Below are 23,659 nucleotides of genomic sequence, written 5' to 3'. Positions count from 1 at the left end.
TATTCAAGCTATTTGTGCTATTCCAGAACCCCAGAACCTGCATGAGCTGTGAGTTTTCCTCGGGATGACAGAGTGGTACCACCTGTGGATCATGGACTATGGACTAATTGCAGAGCCCCTGTATGAAGCCCAGAAGACACAACCGCTTACCTGGGGCAAACCACAGAAGGAGGCCTTCCTCAAACTGAAGGAGGCATTGACAACAGCTCCAGTGTTAGGATTGCCTGATTTATCCAAAGATTTTCAGCTGTTTGTGCATGAAAGATCACACCCAGCACTGGGAGTGCTGACCCAACATTTGGGAAGCTGGAAAAGGCTGGTAGGCTGCTTTTCCAAACAACTTGACAACGTGAGTGCTGGATGGCCTTCATGCCTGCGGGCAGTTGCAGCCACTGTGATGCTGATCCAAGAAGCCAGGAAACTCACGATGGGGAGACACACAGATGTCTATGTGCCACACATGGTGACCACTGTTTTAGAACAAAAGGGGGCCATTGGCTATCTCCAAGCTGGATGATGAAATTCCAGGTAATCCTGACTGAGCAAGATGATGTCACACTAAAGACAACTAACCTTTTGAACCCAGCTTTGTTCCTAGGTACCACAACTGAAGAAGGCCCATTAGAGCACGACTGTGTAGAGGTAATAGAGTACACCTATTCGGCAAGAGAAGACCTGAGAGACATCCCACTGGAGCAACCAGAGTGAGAGCTATTCACAGATGGAAGCAGCTTCGTGGAGAACGGGACCAGATAGGCTGGATATGTGGTAACAACAGTCAGTACAATAGTGGAGGCAAAAGCATTATCACCAAATCCATCTGCCCAGAGGGCAGAACTGGTTGCCTTAACCAGAACACTAGAATTAAGTGAAGGGAAAAGGGTAAACATATGGACTGACTCAAAGTATGCTTTTGGAGTAGTGCATGTACACAGAGCACTGTGGAAAGAAGGAAGACTACTGTCTTCTCAAGGTACACACATTAAACATCAAGATGCAATTTTGCAATTGATAAAAGCAGTACAAAACCTGAAGAAGTAGCAATTATACACTGCAAAGCACACCAATCAAGAAACTCCAAAATTTGTGAGGAAAATTGAAAAGCAGATTGGACATCTCGACAGATTGCTCAAGAAGTGCAAACAACAATGGCATTGATACCTTTAAAAACTAATGCATCTCAATTTAATTTGCCTCCAAAACTGAAATATTCAATAGAAGATGAGAAATTGGGACATTTGCTAAATGCACAAAACGATTCAGAAGAGTGGTATGTAACTGCACAAAGACAAATAATGTTAACCCCCTTGATAATGAGAGAAGTTCTACGAATTAAACAAAACAAATGTCATTGGGGTGCAGAGGCATTGGTGAAATTGCTAAAGCAAAAATTAATCTCGGTACGGATGCTAACAATGGCAAAATCAACTCAGTGGCTGGACACAGGCATAGCTAGGGAAGATTAGGATAGGAATAGAATCAAGATAACACTTGGCAAGAACCCTCTAGTAGAGTGGAATTTGGGTGGGCCCTGGAGTCTTTGCTTGGTCCTATAGCAAACTATCAGAATAAAGGAATGTTGTACAAACTTACAGGTCATGTAGATAAATTGGCAAGAGTGACCTGAGAAAGATTTAAAGAACTAAAGGTACAATTACAATTTACTGCTCCTGAAAGAGCATGGAGTGTGTGAGTTTTTCTAAAGGGACAGATTGATCATTGCTGCATCCACACCCCAAATGTGACTGCAGATGTAGAATATGACATCAATCAATTGCAACAAATAGAGCACGAAGCACAGGAAGAGCAAAAGGATTTGACTACAAGTTGGTCAGGCAAAATCTTCAAAGGGTTAGGGTGGAATGTGAATTCATGGATTAAATCTATCATTGAGAGTGTGATAATCTTACTAACTGTATTCTTAGCAATTTGGTTAGTTGACAGCATCTTAAAAGGAGAAATACAGAAGAAAATGCCCTGGAACCAGAAAATAATAAAGGCACTGACACGAGATCTACCCCCACCATCTTCTGGTTCTCCAATTTGTGACAACATCCAGGACAATGCTTACATCAATCAAGGATTCGAAGAACATCAAGTATAAACTCAGAAACAAAGGACTGTATCAAGTGAAAACATTTGCACTTATGGTGAAGTGAAAATGCTTTCAAAGGGGGGAATGATAGTAAAAGGTTTTGAAATCATAGAAAATTCGGGGACATAGAAAGAAAGTTAGGTTTGGAAAGCCCTGGGAAATGTTAGGCCTTGTACTTGCTAAAGATCAGGTGAAACTGCACCTGTGTAATCAGTAGATGATAAATGATACAATTATTAGATGTGATTAGATATAATTATTGTTAAAAGAACATGAGGAACAATGTTAGGGGGTTGAGGATGATCACGAGAAATCCATGCTTGGGTAAAAACAATGCATACAATAGAACAATGTCAGTTTAATAATTCATATGTAAGTTGTATAATGACAGAGCATAAAACATGTTCAGCCCAAAACCAAAATGGGTCAGATTTAGGTATGTGTACCCCTGACACCCAGAGCTCTTCAATAAAGCACCTGCATATAATCATTCCAGGATTGTGTAATCCTGAACGCCAACACCGCCCCTCAGCCAATCAGAGCGCGCATCTCTGATGACTCATCAGTTGCCGGGCAGATCCACAGAGCCGAGAGCCCCGCGCTGGACTCGGCCTCCCAGTGCCGCGCACTTCATTCCCAGTCCCGCCCAGTGCCACCACAGTCCCGCCCAGTGCCACCACAGTCCCGCCCAGTGCCACCACAGTCCCTCCCAGTGTCACCAAAATCCCGCCCAGTGCCACCACAGTCCCGCCCAGAGGCCCCAGAGTCCCTCACACTCCTTTTTAGCCCATTCCCATTCTATTCCGAGTTAATTCCCGCTTCACTCCCAGACCTCCACACTCTCTTCCAGTGTCACAGTATCTGCTCTCATCTCTTTCAGTGCCACCCCAGTCCCTCCCAATGCCACACCACACCTCTCCACTCTCTCCCAGTGTCCCCAGCGTGTCCCTCTCTCTGGCGCCCTCCAGCTCCCAGCCCGGCCCCGGCCGCCTGCTCTGCTCCCTGATGGATTTCTCCCCTGCCCACATCCAGCTGAGCTGCTCCCAGGGCCAGCAGCAGCTCTCGGGCCACGTGCTGGCCACTGCCGTGCTCCCCAGCGGGGACTGGAGCCAGCAGCTCCTGGTGCTGCTGGAAACCGCCCCCGGCAATGCGGGCTCAGCTCCAGCTGCCAGGTGGAGCACGTCAGCCTGGAGCACCCCCTGAGCCGGCACTGGGGCACGGCCCGGCCCCCACAGCGCCGGGGGCAGCGGGGGAGGCACTGGGGGGGCCCAGAGGGGGATTGGGGTGTGCTGGGAGGAACTGGGAGGGAGTTTGAGATAGACTGGTTTAAGCTGGGAGAGGGATTGTGGTGCTTAGGATGGCTGGGAAGGGGGTTGAAGGATGTTGGGGAGGGTGGGATGGGGTTCTGGGGGTCCCCGTGGACACTGGGAGGGAGTTTGGGGGTGCTGGGTGTCACTGGGAGGGATTTGAGTGAGCCTGGAGGAGCTGGAAGGAGATTGGGCATTGGAAAGCAGGGATTGGGATGAGGTTGGTTGCACTGGGAAGAGACTGGGAAGAGTCTTGATGAGTCCTGTTGGGGCTGGAAGGGACTGGGAGAGGGTTTCGGGGTCCTGGGGCAGTGGGGAGAAATTGGGAGGGGCTGTGGGATGCTGAGAGGAACAGGAGGGGCTCTGGTGGGTCCTGGGGAGACTGGGAAGAGACTGGCAGTGATTTAACAAAATAGCAATATTGATCCAGTATCAACATCAGTTTGTTAATGGACAAAAAACTTCTCCAACAGTTTAAAGTTACAAAGTGGATGTTTAATCACAGCACTGGGCAAGTGCGGGAGTGATTCCCTTAATATGCACTGCAAGTTGACAAAAGATTCCAGTGTCTATTTACTTACAAAAGTCTTAAATATCCAAAGTACTAATACACATTCATAATGCTAACAGATCCCATTCCCCACTTTGGATTAAAATTCATGGTAATGATTTTAAAATGACATTATGCCTGCGTGGTTGGCTCCCTAATTTGAGGAGGGGGTCGTTTTGGTGAGGAGAGGTCATCAAGAGATGAAGGAAAACTGCCCTTCCTCACTCTCACCTTTCTACCTTTACAATGGTTGACATTACAAATGACATTTGGTACAACTCCAGTTTCCTCCCTTGTGACTTCTAAATGGGTTTCCAGATGTAAGGTCTGTGATCTTCCTGAACCCCTTTATCAGTTTCTCTTTTCTCATTATAAGCACATCTAAACAAACATACAGTGACAAGTAATTTTTTTACCTAAGTCCAAGACTGATTTTCTCAAATCCTGCTTCTCACTTAATCATTAACTCTAGTTCCAGCAAAACCTGTCTCTAGCTAAGATCTCCAATTTTTCTCTAATTCATCATTTTTCAAAATTAGTGACTCCCAAGGAGGTTTCAGAGGGTCCTGGGTGGGCTGGGGGAGACTGGGAGGGACTTTGGAGGGGCTTGAGGTGTCTGTGAAAGGTTTTGGGGGTCTTGACATCTGCAGACCCCCCAGGGACGCTGTCGAACGCTGCCCACAGCAAGATGCTGACAGGGATTGGAGTCTCCGTGTTGGGCTTTGTCTTCCTGGCACTGGGGCTCGGCTTCTGTCTGTGCAGGAAGGTGAGGGGGGGTCCCGGGGGTGGTGTCCTCTCTCCCATAGAGCGTGTGTGCTCCCCTTGGGCCCCCAATCCTGATGTCACCCCCTTTTCTCTGCCCACAGAGCTCCTGAGGAAAAAGGTTCTTGAGCATATAACGACAACAATTCCCATTGTCATTCTGTATCCTGTTGGATTTTCATTTCCCTGCTTTCATCCAGGTGCCCACAGGGAGCCAGGAAGATGTGGAGCCTCCCAGCCAGGTGTCTTCCCAACACGGATCACCAGGACCACGGATCACCAGGGCTCTGCCCAACGGGGGTCACTGGGGATCATCCAACGCCGATCCTCCCATGGGGGATGGAGCTGGAGCAGCGCACGAAGCTCTTCCCGCACTCGGGGCACTCGCAGGGCTTCCCTTACTGGTGACTCTGTTGGTGTCGGGACAAGTGAGAGCTCCTGGAGAAGCTCTTCCCACACTGGGGACACTCGTAGGGCCTCTCCCCAGTGTGGATGCGCCGGTGGACGGTGAGGTTGCCGTTCTGCTGGAAGCCCTTCCCGCAGTCGGGGCAGCGGAAGGGCCTCTCCTCTGTGTGAATCCGCTCATGTAGGAGGACATTGGAGCTGGTGTGAAACCTCTTCCCACACTCGGGACACTCGTAGGGCCTCTCCCCAGTGTGGATGCGCTGGTGTTTTCTCAGGTAGGAGCTCCATCCAAAGCTCTTCCCACATTCCAAGCAGGTGTAGGGCCGTTCCCCTGTGTGGATCACCTGGTGTCTCATCAGGTCAGAGATACCTCTGAAGCTCTTCCCACATTTCCCACACTCGTAGGGCTTTTCCCCAGTGTGGGTCATCTGGTGCTGGATCAGGTGGGAGCTCTTTCTGAAGCCCTTCCCACATTCCAAGCACTTGTGGGGCTTCTCCCCACCATGAGACTTCTCCCCCTGCTCTGAGCTCCGGTTGGATCTCTGGCCATGTTTCTGGCACAGGGGGGATCCTTCCTCCTCGCAGCTCCCTGGACTGGGTTTGCAGCCCCTCCTTGTAAGGGATCTCCAGGGCTTTCTCTTCTCTTCCATCTCAACACAGTTCGGGAATGTAAAATCCTGGTTGGGATGAAAAAAATCAAGAGGACAGCACTTTGGGCTGGGGGTTCCTCCTTGCCCAAGTTCATCTCAGAAAGTCATCGGGGATCTTGTGTCTGTAAGAATCTCCAAAACACCAACATCCAGCACAAACATCCTCCAAACATCAAAATAGATCACTAGGTAACCAAACAGCAAGATTCGGAGAAAACCCCCCGCACAATATAAAGGTTCAGCCCCTGCAAGAAACCAAAGCACCAACATTTAGCCCAATAAAGCTCAAAAACACCAACATTCAGCCCCAAGACAATCGTGGATCCCCTCCACAGTCACCTGCTGCATGTGAGGAGGCAACGCTCCTGGGGCTGGGCGAGATGCAGATTCAGGGATGAACTTGGTGCTGCTTACTCTTCCTACTCATCCTCCTCTGGCATCCCTACTCTACCTCACATTCCTCCTCGTCCTTCTGCACAACCCCAGGTACATATTTTGACTATTTTGTTCCTCAGCCTTGCTTCTCCTTCCCTTCTCCTCCTGCCCCCAGGCCCAGCACCCACTGCCGCCTCCCTCTTCCCCCCCAGTCCCACAGCATCCCACCGCAGGGGCACGGATGGAGCTGGGCCAGCTCGGCCTGGGGCAGCGCTGGGCTCTCGGCCGCTTCCGCCCGCACTCGCTCCCCACTGCAGCCGCTCCCGCCACCACAGCGCGGGGGGGCCCGGCCTTGGCGCTCCCCCCTCCCACCTCCCCAAATTCCCCTCAAGGGGGGCGCCAAGGCCCGGGGGGGAGGGGCGCAGCTGGGCTCCAGCTGGGGAACGCTGGCAGCTGCGGCTCTGCCTGGACACTGATGAGTCATCAGCGCCGCGCGCTCTGATTGCCTCAGCCCTGCCTGAGCCCTGCGCCTGCACCAAGGGGGGACACCCTGCTCCAGGGGGGATGGCCCCAAAATGGGGGAACCCCAGCAAAGGAACAACAACAAAGGCTCTTTACAAACTGATCCCGTCAACCTCACTGGACATAGGGCCAGGGACGTGGACATAAGGAAGTGACAGGAGGAGCCATCAGCTGCACAAAATGTTATTAATTGATGACACAGACTGCTGCTCAGCCAAGGTCCTGCTAAATTCATCAACTTCCAGAAGAACAACAAACACTTAGCACAGCCATCAATATCGTTAGCTATACAAAAGTGGGGTGCATATTAAGGGGGTGTGTAGTAGATGCATTGGGAAGTCTGTACCTCTCCAGGACTTCAGCCAAAGGGGAAAGGGAGAGGGAGATGTGACCAAGAAAATTAGGATGAAAAGGAGGCTGTGTCTGCCAACAACTGGAGAGACCCCATGGGAAATGTCCCATGGCATCATCCCTTTTCTTATGAATGAAATTACTGTTACAGGACTCTTCTGTCTTCCCTGTGGACAGAAACCTCTGGGGATGTCAATTTTTCCACACACCTTGGGGCTCCTCCGCAATTCCTTCCACCGTCCGGGCCGGCGGGCACTGAGTGCAGCTGAAGGTGCCTCACCCAGTTTGGGGGATCGGCTCCCTCGGCTGGCGGCGGCACCGGGGATTGATTGGGTACCCGAGAGTGAGCAGGAGACAGACGAGGGACGGATCAGGTCGGCTCTCAAGAGTCGGCAGGGAGAGAGCACTGAAAATCTCAGCAGTGACTCCAGTGGGATCTTCGGGGAGTAAACATGGCAGGGCACCCAGGGAGGGGACAAAAGGGAAAGCCACAATGGGGTCCCAGCAAAAGGGATGAGGATCCCAAAATATCTCTCAAGGCTCCCTTGGGAGCATGTGGAGGTCGTTTGCTCATTCTCCCAGAGGGAATTAAGGACATGGACACCCAGAGGGGCAATAAGGGAAGTCCAGAAGGGATTTAGACAACAGGGGATGGATGGTGTTGGTGTGCTGGGAAGGGACTGGCTGAAGGGGAGTGTGCAGGAATGTGCTTAAGGCAAGAAGCAAGAGGAGCAATCCATGGGGTAAGAAACAGGATGATGGAAAAGAGGAGGAAGACAAAAAAATACTGAGGATTGCGATGTTTCTCTGAAGGGTATTATCCTCAGCATTTGCCAGCTGACTCAGATCCTTTGTATCCCAGTTTTCCAGGACAGGAAAAGAAGGAGGTCAGGATTTCAGGGGGTTTCTCTGAGCTGGGAGCGGCAGGAGCGGGCGCAGAGCTGCGGCACCGGGAGCACGGGCTGGGGGCCTGTGGGGAGCTGTGGGGCCGGGCCGGGGCTGTGGGGCAGCCGGGGCTCAGCGCCGGGCGCTGCCTGACTCCAGCACACCCCGGGCAGGGCCGGCAGTGGCCCCCGGCCCCCAGGAGGCTGCGGGACGCCCCGGCCGCTGCCCGGCCCCGTGGAGCTGCCGGCCCTGCCCGCCGGGGGGGCCGCCTTTGGACACTGCGGCAGGACAGGGACCGGCTCTGGGATACGGGCTGGGGAGGGGAGCCTCAGCACAGCCAGCACCAGGAAGGAACAGCTCACAAATGGGGATTAGACCTGCAAGGATCCACATGATCTTTTAAGCATTTTGTGCTGGGTCCCTGCAGAAAGGAAGGATTTTGCAGAAAGCTCAGCAGCTGCCACACGATGAGCACCCACAGGCACTGAGGGGGGCTGCAGCAGGGCCACAAGAAGCCCCTGCAGCACTTGCTCCCAAAGGCTCAGCAGCTGAATGCAGCAAGGGATGAGCAAAAGGCCAAGCTGAAGGCAAAGGCCATGGCACAGTTCCTACAGCCCCTGAGGGATCAAGCCCAGAGCCCAAGGGGGCCCCAGCACCCAGGGGACACCCTCGGCCACAAGCACCTGGCACAGGCATTGCCCTCCTGGCCAGGGGACAGCCCACCCAAACAGCCCCTGGCAAGGAATCAGCCTTCCAGCTGCAGGGCACAAGGACACTGCAAGCACAGACAGGAGCACCCTCAGCACCAGCAAGTCCAGCCCTTGATGGACACGGATTCTTAGCGCTCTCACAGCTCCCATTCCACCAGGGACCCACCACACTGCAGCCCTTGGGAACATCCAGGGTGGCTCTGGATCCAGAGGAGACCTTTCCTGATGGACACAGGGGCCTCTCCATCCACTCACAATCTTACACCTAAATGGGGAAAAATTTTTAAGGAATATTTTAGTTATTAAGGTAATAAGCAGGAAAAATAAGCGTGTGTGTTGTATTCAGCCACTATTATCAGATATGGGGGATGGGTTTAAAATGCAGGAAGTTTTATTTGCTCACAATTGTGATTGTCATTTACTGGAAAGGGATTTGATGGCTAAATCAGGAATGCAAATTAATGTTGCAAAAGGTGATACAGAGGCTGGTTCTGTTCTACCTCTGTGTCAAATGTCTGGCAGAGCCTAGGCTGAAGTGAACCCACAAGTGTGGGCAGCCCCAGGGAAATTGGCAAAATTAGATATGGAGCCTCTCCAAATTTCCCTCAAGCAACCAGGACAAGAGGTGTCGAAAAGCAATCCCCTGTTCCAAGGGAGGGAAGGAAGGGCTCACAGCCTGTCTGGGAGTCCTGCTCAAGGCACGGCTTGGGGAGCCAGGGATGGCTCCCTAGAATGCTCCTATCCTGCCAAACAAGAAATCCAATGGAATCCACACAATGCTGCAGGACCCAAGAAGAAGAAATGAGATGATGAAACCGAGGCACCCCACACTCTCAGATCCTTACACCATCCTCAACCAGGTGCCCTCCTCACACTGCTGCCATTCACAACTTGATGCAAAAGATGCTTTCTGGGGACCTGCCCACTTCCAGAGGATGCAAACACAATTCTGCCTTGGGCTGGCAACAAGAGGTAGAAGGGAAAATGCTCAAGACATGGACGGTCCTTCTGCAGGGATGCACGGAAGCACCGGCCTTATTGGGGCAAGCCTTGCAGGAAATATCAAAAGAATTGACCTCATCCCCAGGGACTGGCTTAATGCAGGATGTGGATGACTTGATCCAGTCAGGAGGACAAGGAGAAGAGGTAGAGGAAACCTCTGTGAAATGGCTTCATTTTCAGGCTAAAAAGCATATTTCAGTACCTGAAAAAACAAAGAAAGAGCAAATGGTAGAGAAAATGGTTAAATATTTGGGACCTATTTTGACTGAAGGCTTGTGGTGTATTGACCCTGACAAAGTCAAGGGAATCTCAGAAATAATTTTTCCCAGGGCCATAAAGGATTTGCAGCAATTCTTAGGATAATTAAGGAATTAGAGGACCTGAACTGAAGATTCTCTTTTGCACCCAGAACATTGTGAGGCTTTTTTACCTCAGATAGTCTCAATGTTATGGAGTGGACATAAGAAAGAGAACAAAACTCAACAAAATGAAAAAATAAAATGATTGATGCCCCAGCCATGGCTCTTCCAGACTCAGAAATCTGAATTGGAAGGGAATATTAAACAGGCCACCCCTGAGCCTGCACTGAAGGCAACGCAGCAGCAGCCAGGGCTCCCCAGCGGGGGAAGCCCCTGGGCCTGCCCACAGATCCTCTGCTCAAATCCTCGGCCTGGCCACCCTCCTTTGCCATCTCCAGCCACTGCGGGACAATCCTTGCTCTCACTCTTGCAGCTTCAGCCCTTTCTGTGCCTGCCCTCGCCACAGCTGCTGGGGAAGGCACCGGGACAATTCCACTCTGCCTCTCAATTCCACTCACACTCTGCCCTGCCTGGGATTAGCTGCTGCCAAAATAGACCAACTTTAAAATGGCTTCAAATCTTATTTCTCTGGTCACACTAGGTTTGCCTTTGCCTTGGGGAAAGGAATTTTAAAGGGTTTTTTTTAAGGGATGTTCCAGCACTCAGCAGAGATGAAATTAACATCTCAACAGACTGGGAATAGCCCAAAAGATTCCCACCAAGATAACGACCATCAACAAAACATCAACACCCAGCAGCAAACATCAACCAACATCCACCCCAGACACTGCCCCAGGCACAGCTGGAGACACCTGGTCTGGAAAAGGCTGAGCAGGATATCCAGGAGTGCCCACCTAATTGACATCACAGGCACAGAAATCCAGGTGCAACAGGAAACCAAATCCTAACAACTCCACAGCTTCAAACCAATGAACATTAAACCAATGGATTTCTATGGGGTCAGACTATATAAATTTAGAAAAATCTAGTCAAACTCATGTGTCATGGAATGATTTTCTCTGCACACCCAGCCTAAGTGTGCATGAAATTATTCCTGTTGCACATTCTGGCCAGAATCAAGTCATGCCTTATTTCTCTAAAGACATCGTTGAAGAGCTTTTGCTTTTCTCAGTTTCAGTGAAAAGATTACACCATAAGAATAATTTTTTGTAATAATTTTATTTCTATATTGTCGGTTCTGTTTGGGCCAGTGGTGTGAGAATCAGATTTTAGTCGTAGGAGAATAAAAAGAAAACACTTGATTGCTTTCTCATTTTTGTTTTATATTTGTACTTGACTCTTAGTCATGACAAAATGATGGTATGAGTTTTTCAATGTTCACCTTTAAGCTGCACTTTGAAAACTAGAAGAGCTTTAAAGTTGGCGCTTTAACACATAAACAGTTAATAAAATATTGTTAAAAAAAAAAAAATAGCAGATTCTGTGGGGTGGCCACGTGTGAGTGATGGGATGTCTGCCCTGGAAGAGAAGCTTTGTTCCAGGCAGCCAGGAGAGGAGCTTTAGAAATGCAAATTAACACTGATGGGACAAAACCTGAAAAATGGACCAGGGGCTTCCTGCCTGCAGGAGGAATTGGAATGATTCCCTCTGCCCCTTGTTGTAGTTTAGGGCCTGGCGATGCGGAAGAATTCGGGATGTTACGGAAAGTTATCCGACCCCCTCTGTTAGGATAGCTAGGCCTCTAGCAATTAGCCAATAGCACTTAGGTGTGACGTATGCAGATGGGAGTAACACAGTGACCCCAGACTATAAAATGTTAAGTTTCCCTGCAATAAATCGCCATATTCGCCATCCATCACATTGATGCAGTGGGATATGGACCGCGCGGCTGAGGATAGCCGCCCGTGCTGGTTCCAGCCAGGGTATCAGCCTTGCTTGGACACCCACAAATGGTGCCCGAAACCCGGGAGGAAGAAAAGTGGGACAAGAAGAAAGCAAGGATACCCTGAGTCAAGGAACAGCGGTCAAGATAGTGAGTCTATTCTTGACGGGAGAGCCTGGGCCCAGAAGGATGATGGAATCATCGAAAAGGTTAGATTGTAAGTTGTAAATTAATTAAGTTGTAAACCTAATTCGCTTGTTATTGCAAGGTTTTGGGTTGTAGAAGTCGTAAATGAGTTTGTAAGGTTTATCCACCCTAAGGTGTGGGACAGATGTACTAAAACGCTTGCCAAAGAGATCTGGGGAACAACAAGGAACTGTATGCTGGCTACCCTGAAATTTAGGGTTAGACCTTTACAGCCCCCAGACGGGAGAAGCTCAACTGAGCCGGGAGAGGGGCCGGGAGTCCCCTCAGTCCCTAAATTCTTATCTGCTCTCAGAGAAACAGCGAAGAGCAGAAGATTTTTGGAAAAAGTTAACAGAAATAGCCAGAGGTGTGGCAGAAAAAATAAGAAGAAAACATCCCTCCAAAGACATAAAGATGGCGCAGAGAAAGAAGTTGTAGCGCGGGAAAAATATGTCTCTAACAAAGAAAGAGGAACGTGGTCGGGGGGATGGGAAAGAAAAAGAATGTGAAGAAGAAAGATAAGGAATGTGAAAGAGATAAGACGCGGGAGGATGGGCACCTCTGCACAGAGATTGGAATGCAAGAAAGGGGGGAGGGCAGGAGCCAGAACGGAGTGGAACCAGGGGCGGAGGGAAAGGTGGGATGGAAGCGGAGTGGAACCAGGGGGGAGGGAACAGCCTGCCCACGGGGGTGGTAGCGAGGCCGGGGCCCGAGAAAAGGCACGGCAAACAGGAAGCAACCGACCAGTTTTGACTTTGACTGAGATACGAGAGGTTCGCACACCCCCCCCCCCCCCCCCCCACTCCCTCTCTGAGAAGCGGCAGGACAATACCGAGTTTGTTACAAAGTCATAATTTACTGAGTTTTTAAAAGGTGTTTATGTACCCTTTTGGAGTTAATTTTGTGTTTTAAGTAATTATGAGTTTATGCAGTTGGAGTTTTCAGAGTTTTTCTCAGATTTAAAAAGTGGCCCGGCGCAGACGGCTTTAGAAAACACACGGCAGAACGCTGTTGCCATGGCAACCACCAGCGAAACAAGTAACAGCGACTTCAATGAAACCGCGGAAAGTAAAGCAATAAAACAACAATAAACAACAGAAAGCTGGACATTTTTGAGAAGGATAAGAAAAAGAGAGAGTTTTAATCAGACAATTTAAAAATTAGAAGTTTTGTAAATTGTATTGCTTATAAATTAGCAAATTGTTGTAATTAAAATTGAGATTTAAAAATAAGTTTCTATTGAATTAAGTGCCTTTAAAAATAGATTAAAAGGTTTAAATGTATTTTTGCATCCCAAGAAACTTAAAAGATTCTTGTTTTGTTTCAGTGATTTTAAAGTTATGTTAATTATATATTACCCATTTGTTGAGTTTTTGACAATTCTAATAAGGTAATTTTAATGTAAGTTCTTTTGTTATATAAAATACATATAACTGCATATATATCAATTTGGATTTTAGATTTTAATTTAAAAATTAGACTTGATGTTCCTGAAAAGTACTACAAAAGCTAAATGACAACTTGCCCAATCCTGTGTTGTGACTTTTTTTTAGAGAGGCTGCACTTTGGAATCTTAGCTAATTTGATCATATACTAGGCAAATTCTTGTTGTGAATGAGTGTTTTCAGTAACATTTGCAGTTATTATGGGTTATTCTCAAAGCTAGATGACATGGAATTGTGATGTATTTGTTAAATTTTTATAATTTTATAGTAAATCCATGTTACCGTTGGCTTAAATGTTTTCAAGTTAAGCTGTATAACTTGGATATTCTTTTAAAGTTAGGTTTTGTTATTTTCTTTTGTTATAAATAATTATTGTTAAGTTTAAATTTTGTTTAATTTGAATTGTTTTATGTTTTATTAGAAACACTTGTTTAAATTGCAAAGTATAGTTATTTTCCTAGAAATATGAAGACAGCTACAACTGAAGCAACTGTGATAAACCACTGATGAACACCTGCTTGTGGACAGAAATGAATGCAGACTGTGACACCCTAGACTTCATTGGGAGTTCTATTTAGTTGTTGTAATTTTTGCAGTTTTGTTTGCTATAACTTTTTATTTTTCAGTGTTTTCAGAATTTTAAAAAGATGTACCATTGCTGAAAATCAGCTGCCATAAAAGAAGCTTCAAATTAAACCAACTGCTGAATGATTTAATTAGTCTGGTACCTAAGGTTTTTAATCATTTGCTTTGTACAAATGCATTTTAACAGTTTGCTGTGCTGTAAGCATCTTATAGCCGCTACTATTGAGAACCTTGTTTTAGAAATGAGTTAAGAGGCATCTTTCCAGTTTAAAGCCAGGCCCTGGCCAAGCCTTGACTTTACCTGGGTGGAATGTTTGCCAACAGATCCAGATATTTTCTGTCCCAAATCAGTATTTGAGTCACTTTTTGACTTTGCAATTTAACCCTATTAATATGACAGCTGGATCAATTTTAAAGTGAGCTTGGAGAATCATTTCCGGAGATGATGATCCAATCCTTCACTGATAATTTTTGGTTTTGTTTGTTTATTAACTATGGGATGCTGGTGCAGTGTTTTAATAATTAACAGTACCTTCATATTAATTGATTTTTAACTGTTATAGGTTCTTACTAATTGTATATAAGGTTTTATGTTAATGTTGAACAGAAATACATCTCATTTTTATTTTTTAGAAAACGGGGGAAATTGATTCCCTAAAAGCAATTTGATTAGTGTATTTCATTAACTTCAAGGAGAGAAGTGCCTGTGTTTTGTTGACAGATTCAGAAAGGTCACCTGTTCATCTGACCAGACTGTCTGCCTCTGAACACATGAGATCCAGTGAACAGAGATGTCATCACACAGCCTTGGTACTCCAGACTTGGATCAGAAGTGGAGCTGTCAGGACACAGTTGTGACTGAACACTATACAGACAGCTGCCAACAGAAATTTTATACTGTTATTATGATGATTATATGTGTTATTATGATTTTTCAGTTATCCTTTGTTTTAAGATTTAAAGGGGTTTGAAGAACAACTTGAACATCAAAGCCCTCAGTCACCGATCAGCTGCCATTTGACATCACAGGAGCAGTGAACATTCCAGGACTGAATCGTGTTGGAGAAATTCTGTAGAAGATTTGGGAGGTGTAGAGACTCCATTTAACTATATATAAAGCAAATTGTAATTGTGTGTTTATCCTTTTAGCAAATTGCTTTCATGCTTAGACTATATATATATAGAGCACGTGTGTTAAAAGTAGTTAAATAATAGTTTAAGATAAAGTGTTTAGCCTGTGTAATAATTGTTATGTTAGTATAAAATATAAGTATTTTCCTTTAAGAGGTAGTGTAAGTATCTTTGAAAGTTCATTTAACGTTAAAGTTTTAGCTGTAAGTTTGTAAGTATAGTGTCATTTACATGGTAAACTGTTTATAGTAATTGTGCTATTTATAGTCATAACACCTGAAGCAGTGAGCCCCAATTTTGTGGTACAAGCTGAAAACCCATGATCTAATAGTCAAGCCCTTGCATTTATACCCAAAGCTTTAACTCCTCTGTTGACTTTTGTGTATTAGCTGTTATCATCCCCAGAGTCCTGTACCACCTGGATAAAGAGTGGAGCCTGCAAGTAGAGAGACTCACCCGACTTCAGAAAAGAGAAGTGGTGACAGGTGTAACCATAGCGATGCTGCTTAACCTGAGAGCAACAGGTGCTGCCACAGGTGTCTCTGCCATGGTGACCCAACAACAGAGACTGTTTTAGCTACAGATGACTGTAGATGAAGATCTACAGAAAATTGAGAAATCCATATCCTTTCTAGAAAAATCAGTCTCCTCACTCTCTGAAGTTGTTTTACAGAACAGGCGAGGTCTCGACCTTCTATTCATGCAGCAAGGAGGCCTCTGCATTGCCCTGAACAAATAGTGCTGCTTCTACGCTGACCACACCGGAGTAGTGAGAGACACGATGGCAGAGCTACAAGACAGGCTGTCTCAACGAAAAGCAGAGAGAGAAGCCCAGCAAAGCTGGTTCCAATCCTGGTTCGATCAATCTCCATGGCTAACCACCCTAGTGTCTATCCTGATTAGACCAGTTGTGATGATTTCACTTGTGTTAATCTTTGAACTCAATTTTATATTATCCATTTTCAATACTTTTATATTTTAGCAAATTAATTATTCATAGAGAGAGGGGAATATGTTGTAGTTTAGGGCCTGGCGATGCGGAAGAATTCGGGATGTTACGGAAAGTTATCCGACCCCCTCTGTTAGGATAGCTAGGCCTCTAGCAATTAGCCAATAGCACTTAGGTGTGACGTATGCAGATGGGAGTAACACAGTGACCCCAGACTATAAAATGTTAAGTTTCCCTGCAATAAATCGCCATATTCGCCATCCATCACATTGATGCAGTGGGATATGGACCGCGCGGCTGAGGATAGCCGCCCGTGCTGGTTCCAGCCAGGGTATCAGCCTTGCTTGGACACCCACAGCCCCTCAGCCCAAGCTCTGCCTGCTTGCACAGATGGAATTTGCACAGCTAAAGGCAGAGCCCATTGTGAGGATATCTGACTCTGCAGCAGAAATTGGTTGAGCTGCAAAGGAAAACAGAAAATGGAGAATGTTGTGAAAACTGCACTAAAACAAATTGGGGAGAATCATCCCTGTCCCCACTCCAACATGTGCTGTCACTGTCTATGTTATATAGGGTGTATCAGACCACTGAGGTTTATTTGCTACCACAAGTTCAGGGAAATCACTTGGGAATCCAAGTATGTGATGATTTAATGAGAGAAAAGCTGACAATAGATGCAGCCCTTGCTGGAGTGAAACAGAAATTAAAAATTAGGAAATAAACACAAAGAAATGCTTGACTAAAAGAGGGGTTTGACAAAAACCATACCCTGACACGCTGATCCACAAGAACAAGAAAAGAGTCAGACTGCAAGATAAGATAAGGAGCCAGAATACACAAACAAGATGCAAAGACAAAGGCACCACAAGATAAAGGAGATTCTTCAGACCCTAAGCCGGAAAGAACAGATTTAAAGTTCCAAAATGTGGCCAGAGGAATGAAAGAGGCATGGAGTTAATTGTAATATGAAGTGAGGACAAGCAGAGTTACAAAAAGAATATGTTTTAGGCATATCTTCTAAACCTAGTCTGTAAAAGATAAAAAGAGAAAACCAAATCAAAAAGGTGTGCATGCTTTTCGGAGGAGATATCCCCCATGCATCTCAGTGCTGAATAAATTCATACCTACTCTTATAACTACTCTGCGAGTTATAGAGCTCTTTTTATTTCGCATATCCGGAGGGAGCACCCAAAACTGGGGAAAAGATGAACGACCACCAGAACAAATCCTGCAACACCATGGACCAGACCCTGGCAACCCTGATGAATTCATATCAGGTACCAGAGAAACCATTTCTCACTTCAATGGCATAATTACATTACAGGATGTCCTTGAAATAACACCCAACCACACAGCTCCAGCTCCTGACCTTCCCCCACACCAATCCACTCAGATGAGGAACACAACATTTCACCATGGGATGGGATCACATTATGTTTTAGCAGAAAAAGTAGTGGTTTGTGGAAAGTTAAATGACTCAAACTGCTGTTGGAAAACAGATCAGATAGGAAAAGATGCAGAAACAGATAAAAAAGGAAATAGCAAAGCAGCTCACGTACTTGTCCAAACATGGAAAGGATGGGAATTGGACACAGTTTCCCTGCTTCCCTGGCAGACCATGGGTGACACAATTGCTGTTTCTCCTCTCATGTGCTACAGCAACTCTCATCTTTTTACCATGCACCACACCTTGCTGAGTGCAGCTCATTCAGCAGCTGAGCAAGGGGATGCAGGTGGCAGCCAGGCCTCCTGAGCCACAAACGGCTACAAAAGGACAGAGAATGAGGGCACTGAGAGCAATCCCAAAACCAAAGAACACCCAGGAAGAAAAAACACAGGCAATGAGCGAATCTGCTTGGAGATAGGGACAGGGACTTGTACATAAGGAAGGAATGGGAGAAATCACCAGTTTCAGAAAATGTTGCTAATTGACAAGGACTGCTGCTCAGACCAAGTCCCAACACATTCCTGAACTTCCAGAAGAACAAACACTTCACAGAGCCAGGAATATCGGGTGTTATACAAAAAGGACATGCAGCAGGCGGATCGGGAAGGCTGAACCTTCCAAGCACCTCCGCCAGTGTTGGGCAAAGGGACAGGGACATGCGGCCGGGAAAATCAGGACAAAAACGAGGCCGCGTCTTCCAACAACTGGAGAGAGCGCATGGCAAATGGCCCATGGCCTCTCCCTTTGGGCAGCCATAAAGTCACTCGCACACCACTCCTCTGGCTCCTTGGGCCACACAAACCTCTGGCGCCGGGAATTTTCCCGCCCAGCCCCGGGCACAGCGCAGCCACCTCCGGCCTCCCGACACGAAGCGGGACGAGCCAGCGCTGCTCCGCCACCGCCTCCTGCCGAGGCCCCAGCGGCAAGGAGACCGCGGGCAGCCGCTCCCGCAGCGCCCTCAGCCCAGGGCCAACACGGGCCGGCCACGGCACAAGCCACCCGCCACAGCCCCCTGCCGCCCCCTCCCGGGCCCGCAGCGAGCCCCGAGCCCCCGCAGAACCGAGCGCGGCTCCCACCTGCGATGGCTGGGGCCGCCTCCGAGCTCCGCCGCCGCCTCACCGGGCTCCGGCCGCTGCTGCCGCCGCTGCCGGGCCCGCACAGACGCTCCGGCAATGGCGGCTCTCCTGCCCCACGGCCGCCCTGGGGGCGCCAGCGGGGCCGGGCTTGTCCCCGCTCTGCCCAATCAGCGCGCGCCAGAGCCACGAGTGACGGCAGAAGCAGCCAATCGCAGCCAGCGGCGGGCTCTGCACACGGCACGGACTCGCCTGCCTTGGGCTGAGCTCCGCCATTTCTCGGCAGCCTGGGCTGAGGAGCGGCCCCGGCGCTGGGCCCGGCCCGGGCAGGAGGCCAAGGAAGCGCCGCTGCGCTGAAGCGCTGGGAGCTCGAGGTGCCCGGGAGCTGAGGGCGCTGCGAGCTGGGGGTGAGTCCGGGATAGAGCAGGGTTATGCCGGAGCGAGGCCAAAACTCTGTGACTCTCCTTCCTGTCCCGGGCTGGGAGCAGAACACACAAGGGAAGGCCCGGGGGTCTGGATGAGGGTGAGGACAGTTCAGTCCTTGGTCACGGGCACAGCACACCTGACTTGGGGAAATTAATTGAATTTATTATCCAACATGTCAGAACAAGAAAACGAGAAGCAAAGCAATTCTTACGGAAATCCATCTTTCCCCCAGCTCTCCCTCCTTCCCGGGCTTAACTTTCTGCCCCTCTCCGTCCCCCTCCCCGCCCAGAGGCACAGGGATGGGGGTCACAGTCAGGTCATGTCAGTGCCTCCCCCTGAGGGACAGGAATCCTTGTCCTGCTGCAGCCTGGGGTCCCTACCAGGGGCCAGAGTCCCTCAGGACCAGGCTGCTCCAGCGGGGATCGCCAGGGGGATCCCCGAGTCCGGCCAGGAGCCACTTCCATGGCTCTGCAGGGGCTTCCCCCGGGCTCGGGGCCTCTCTCAGGCACCCCCTGCTCCGGCCCGGCCTCATTGCCCCCCTCACCCCCCCATGCAGCGAGTGCCCGGGCAGGGAGATGGACGATTTTCACGGGGCTGAATCTTGGAGTTTCTGAGCTTTATTGGGCTGAATGTTTTTTTGTGGGGGCAGAATCTTTCCATTTTGGGTGATATCAGATTTTTGGTGTATTGGAAGTTTTGCATCTCTTTTGATGTTTGGAGGATGTTTGTGCTGAATCTTGGTGTCCTGGAGGTTCTTCCAGACACAAGATGCCCGGTGACTTCCTGAGAGCACCTTGGGCAAGGAGGAACCCCCAGCCCAAGGCACTCTCCTCTTGTTTTTTCCCCCAAACCAGGATTTTTCATTCCTAAGCCGGGGCTGGATGGAGGAGGAGGAAAAGCCCTGGAGGAGCCACACAAGGAGGGTCTGCAAACCCAGCCCAGGGAGCTGCGGGGAAGAAAGATCCCCCCAGTGCCAGGAACACGGCCAGAGATCCAGCTGGAGCTCGGAGCTGGAGGAGAAGCTCCACAAGTGCTTGGAATGTGGGAAGGGTTTCAGGTACAGGTGCGAGCTGATCCAGCACCTGGTGATTCACACTGGGGAAAAGCCCTATGAGTGTGGGGAATGTGGGAAGTGCTTCAGCAAGAGATCCCACCTGAGGGCACACCAGGTGATCCACACAGGGGAACGGCCCTACACCTGCTTGGAATGTGGGAAGAGCTTTGGGAGGAGCTCTGACCTGAGAAAACACCAGCGCATCCACACTGGGGAGAGGCCCTACGAGTGTCCCGAGTGTGGGAAGAGGTTCCAGCAGAGCTCCACTGTCATCAGACATGAGCGGATTCACACAGAGGAGAGGCCCTTCCGCTGCCCTGACTGCGGGAAGGGCTTCAAGCAGAACGGCCACCTCACCGTCCACCGGCGCATCCACAGTGGGGAGAGGCCCTACGAGTGTCCCCAGTGTGGGAAGAGCTTCTCACAGAGCTCTCACTTGACCCAACACCAACGGAGTCACCAGTAAGGGAAGCCCTGCGAATGCCCCGAGTGCGGGAAGAGCTTCGTGCGCTGCTCCAGCTCCATCCCCCATGGGAGGATCAGCGTTGGATGATCCCCAGTGACCTCCGTTGGGCAGAGCCCTGGTGATCCGTGGTCCTGGTGATCCGTGTTGGGAAGACACCTGGCTGGGAGGCTCCACATCTTCCTGGCTCCCTGTGGGCACCTGGATGAACACCGGAGCAGAAGCATCCACTGGGACACAGACCAACAATGGGAATTCCTTGAGGAGAGTGGATTTGTTGACTTTCAATCCTCAAGAACCTTTTGCCGCAGCCTCAGGAGCTCTGTGGGCAGAGAAAAGGGGGTGACACCGGGCTTGGGGGCCCCGAGGGGAGCACACACACTCTGGGTGAGGGAGACACAACCCCCAGAACCCCCCCCTCACCTTCCTGCGCAGGCAGAAGCTGAACCCCATTGCCAGGAAGATGAAGCCCAACACAGAGACTCCAATCCCCATCAGCCTCTTGCTGTGGGCAGCATTTGACAGCATCCCTGGGGGGTCTGCAGGGGTCAGGACCCCCAAAACCTCTCACAGACACCCCAAGCCCCTCCAAGCACCCTCTGAAACCTCCTTTGGAGTCACTAATTGTAAACAATTAAGAATTTTAGAAAAATTAGGGATCTTGGCTAGAGATCAGCCTTGCTGGAACTAGTTAGAGTTAATGATTAAGTGAGAAGCAGGATTTGAGATAATGAATCTCGGACTTAGGTAAGAAATTACTTTTCATTGTATGTTTGTTCAGCTGTGCTTATAATGAGAAAAGAGAAACTGATAAACAGGTTTAGGAAGATCACAGACCTTACATCTGGAAACCCATTTCAAAGTCACAAAGGAGGAAACTGGAGTTGTACCAAATGTCATTTGTAATGTCAACCATTGTAAAGGTAGAAAGGTGAGAGTGAGGAAGAGCGGTTTTCCTTCATCTCTTGATGACCCCTTATTGCCAAAACGACCCCCTCCTCAAATCACGGAGCCCACCATGCAGGCATAATGACTTTTTAAACTCATTACCATGCATTTTAATCCAAAGTGGAGCATGGGAGATGTTAGCATTATGAATATGTATTCATATTTTGGATATTCAAGACTTTTGTAAATAAATAGACACTGGAATCTTTTGTCAACTTGCAGTGCGTATTAAGGGGTGACTCCCGCACTCGCCCAGTGCTGTGATTAAACATCCACTTTGTAACTTTAAACTGTTGGAGAGGTTTTTTTGTCCATTAACAGATTGATATTGATACTGGATCAATATCACTGATTTGCTAAATCACTGCCAGTCTCTTCCCAGCCTCCCAGGACCCTCCAGAGCCCCTCCTGTTCCTCTCAGGATCCCACAGCCCCCTCCCAATTTCCCCCCACTGCCCCAGGACCCCCAAACCCTCTCCCAGTCCCTTCCCAGCCTTACCAGGACTCATCAGGAACCCTCTCAGTCTCTTCCCAGCACAATGAACCACATCCCAACCCCTGCTTTCCAATCCCCAATCTCCTTCCAGCCCCCCCAGTCTCACTCAAATCCCTCCCAGTGACACCCAGCACCCCCAAACTCCCTTCCAGTGTCCACCAGAACCCCCAGAAGCCCATCCCACCCTCCCCAACATCCTTTAATCCCCTTCCCAGTTATCCTAAGCACCTCAATCCCTTCCCCAGTTTAAACCAGTCTATCTCAAACTCCCTCCCAGTTCCTCCCAGCACACCCCAATCCCCCTCTGGGCCCCCCCAGTGCCTCCCCCGCTGCACCCTGCGCTGTGGGGGCCGGGCCGTGCCCCAGTGCCGGCTCAGGGGGTGCTCCAGGCTGACGTGCTCCACCTGGCAGCTGGAGCTGAGCCCGCATTGCCGGGGGCGGTTTCCAGCAGCACCAGGAGCTGCTGGCTCCAGCTCAAGGGCACCAGCGAGATGGACACGCTGGAGGGCACTGGGAGAGAGTGGGGACACTGGGATCAGCTGGGTGTGATGTGGTGCCAAGGCCGCTCAGCTCTTCCTCAGCTCCACACTGGGAGTGGGACACACCTCGGGAGCAGGATGACCTGAGGTGTGGCTTAGAGTAATGCTCTACAGCACTTAACAGCTGTCAGGCACAGTGTGGAGGCAAGAATGGGGGGAAGGTATTTTTTTGGGGGGGGGGTTTGGTATTGTATTTCAGGGAAAGCTTTAATCTCCCAAGGGTCCAGGAGCAGAAGACACAGAATACAAGTGTACAGCAATTTATATATGGGGAGGGTCCAGGGGTGGATACAAAACTTCAACCAGTGAGGGATATCCTGGGGAGAGGAATAGGACACATGGACCAATGGGGTGCTGTGGATTAGGGGATTTCCAAAGGGGACGTCCAAGCAGGGGGTTGGCATAAGGCAGGATTGACAGGGAACATTTGGGAACAAGGGGCAGGGTGGACAAGATTGATAGGGAAGGTGCTGGAAAAAGGGGTTGGGATACAATGATGGGCAGGGCAGGGGAGGAGATAACTTTGGGTTAAACCAACAAAGCAGGGGGGTAACAGAACAAACCACTTATACAAACAGCTTCAAACTTTAAATTAAACAAAACCACATCACAACATCTCCCCTTTTCTGATTAAAAGGAAGAGCTGTGGTTTTGGGGGATCCATTCTCATTTTGGCAGGTCCCTGGCTCGGCTGCAGGGGGGTCCCAGGGTGTGAGGATGGAGGGTTTGGGAGGGTTCCAGTCCTGGATACAGGGGTGCACGGGGGTCCTGCTGCAGCGGAATGGGAGTTCAGGGGGGTCCCTTCCTCTGTTCTGGGGTTCAAGGGGTCCCGGTGTATGAAAATGGAGGTTCAGGGGGGTCCCGGTTCCCAGAAATGGGGGTTCTGGGAGGTTTCCATTCCCGAGAATGGGGGTTCAGGGGATTCCAGGTTCCAGATAAGGGGGTGCAAGGGTTTTTGGGGCTGGGGAAGGGGGTACCAGGGGTTCCCAGTGCCCCGAAATGAACATTCAAGGGGGTCTCTGTGCTCAGGAAGGGGGGTTTACCTGGAAATGGAAGCACAGAGGTTCCCCATTCCCAGTGTAATAAATGGAATTGGTTTGTGCTAACTAAATTGCAGCTGTTATTAAAGTCATTATTAGAAACTATCAAGAATCAGTGTTA

At 49.3% G+C, this 23,659-nt stretch overlaps 2 pseudogenes; one reads left to right on the top strand and one right to left on the bottom strand.

The window, feature by feature from the left end:
• LOC131588506 (zinc finger protein 850-like) overlaps positions 1 to 23,659 on the bottom strand; it is a 398,523-nt pseudogene that overhangs the window by 30,227 nt on the left and 344,637 nt on the right.
• The window catches only part of LOC131588515 (zinc finger protein 850-like), a 136,987-nt pseudogene that overhangs the window by 79,355 nt on the left and 33,973 nt on the right, over positions 1 to 23,659 (top strand).

The sequence above is a fragment of the Poecile atricapillus genome, chromosome 26 (genome assembly GCF_030490865.1).
Source record: "Poecile atricapillus isolate bPoeAtr1 chromosome 26, bPoeAtr1.hap1, whole genome shotgun sequence".
Lineage (NCBI taxonomy): Eukaryota > Metazoa > Chordata > Aves > Passeriformes > Paridae > Poecile > Poecile atricapillus.
The sequence above is the reverse complement of the archived record's forward strand: the minus strand, read 5'-3'. Positions and strand labels throughout refer to the sequence as shown.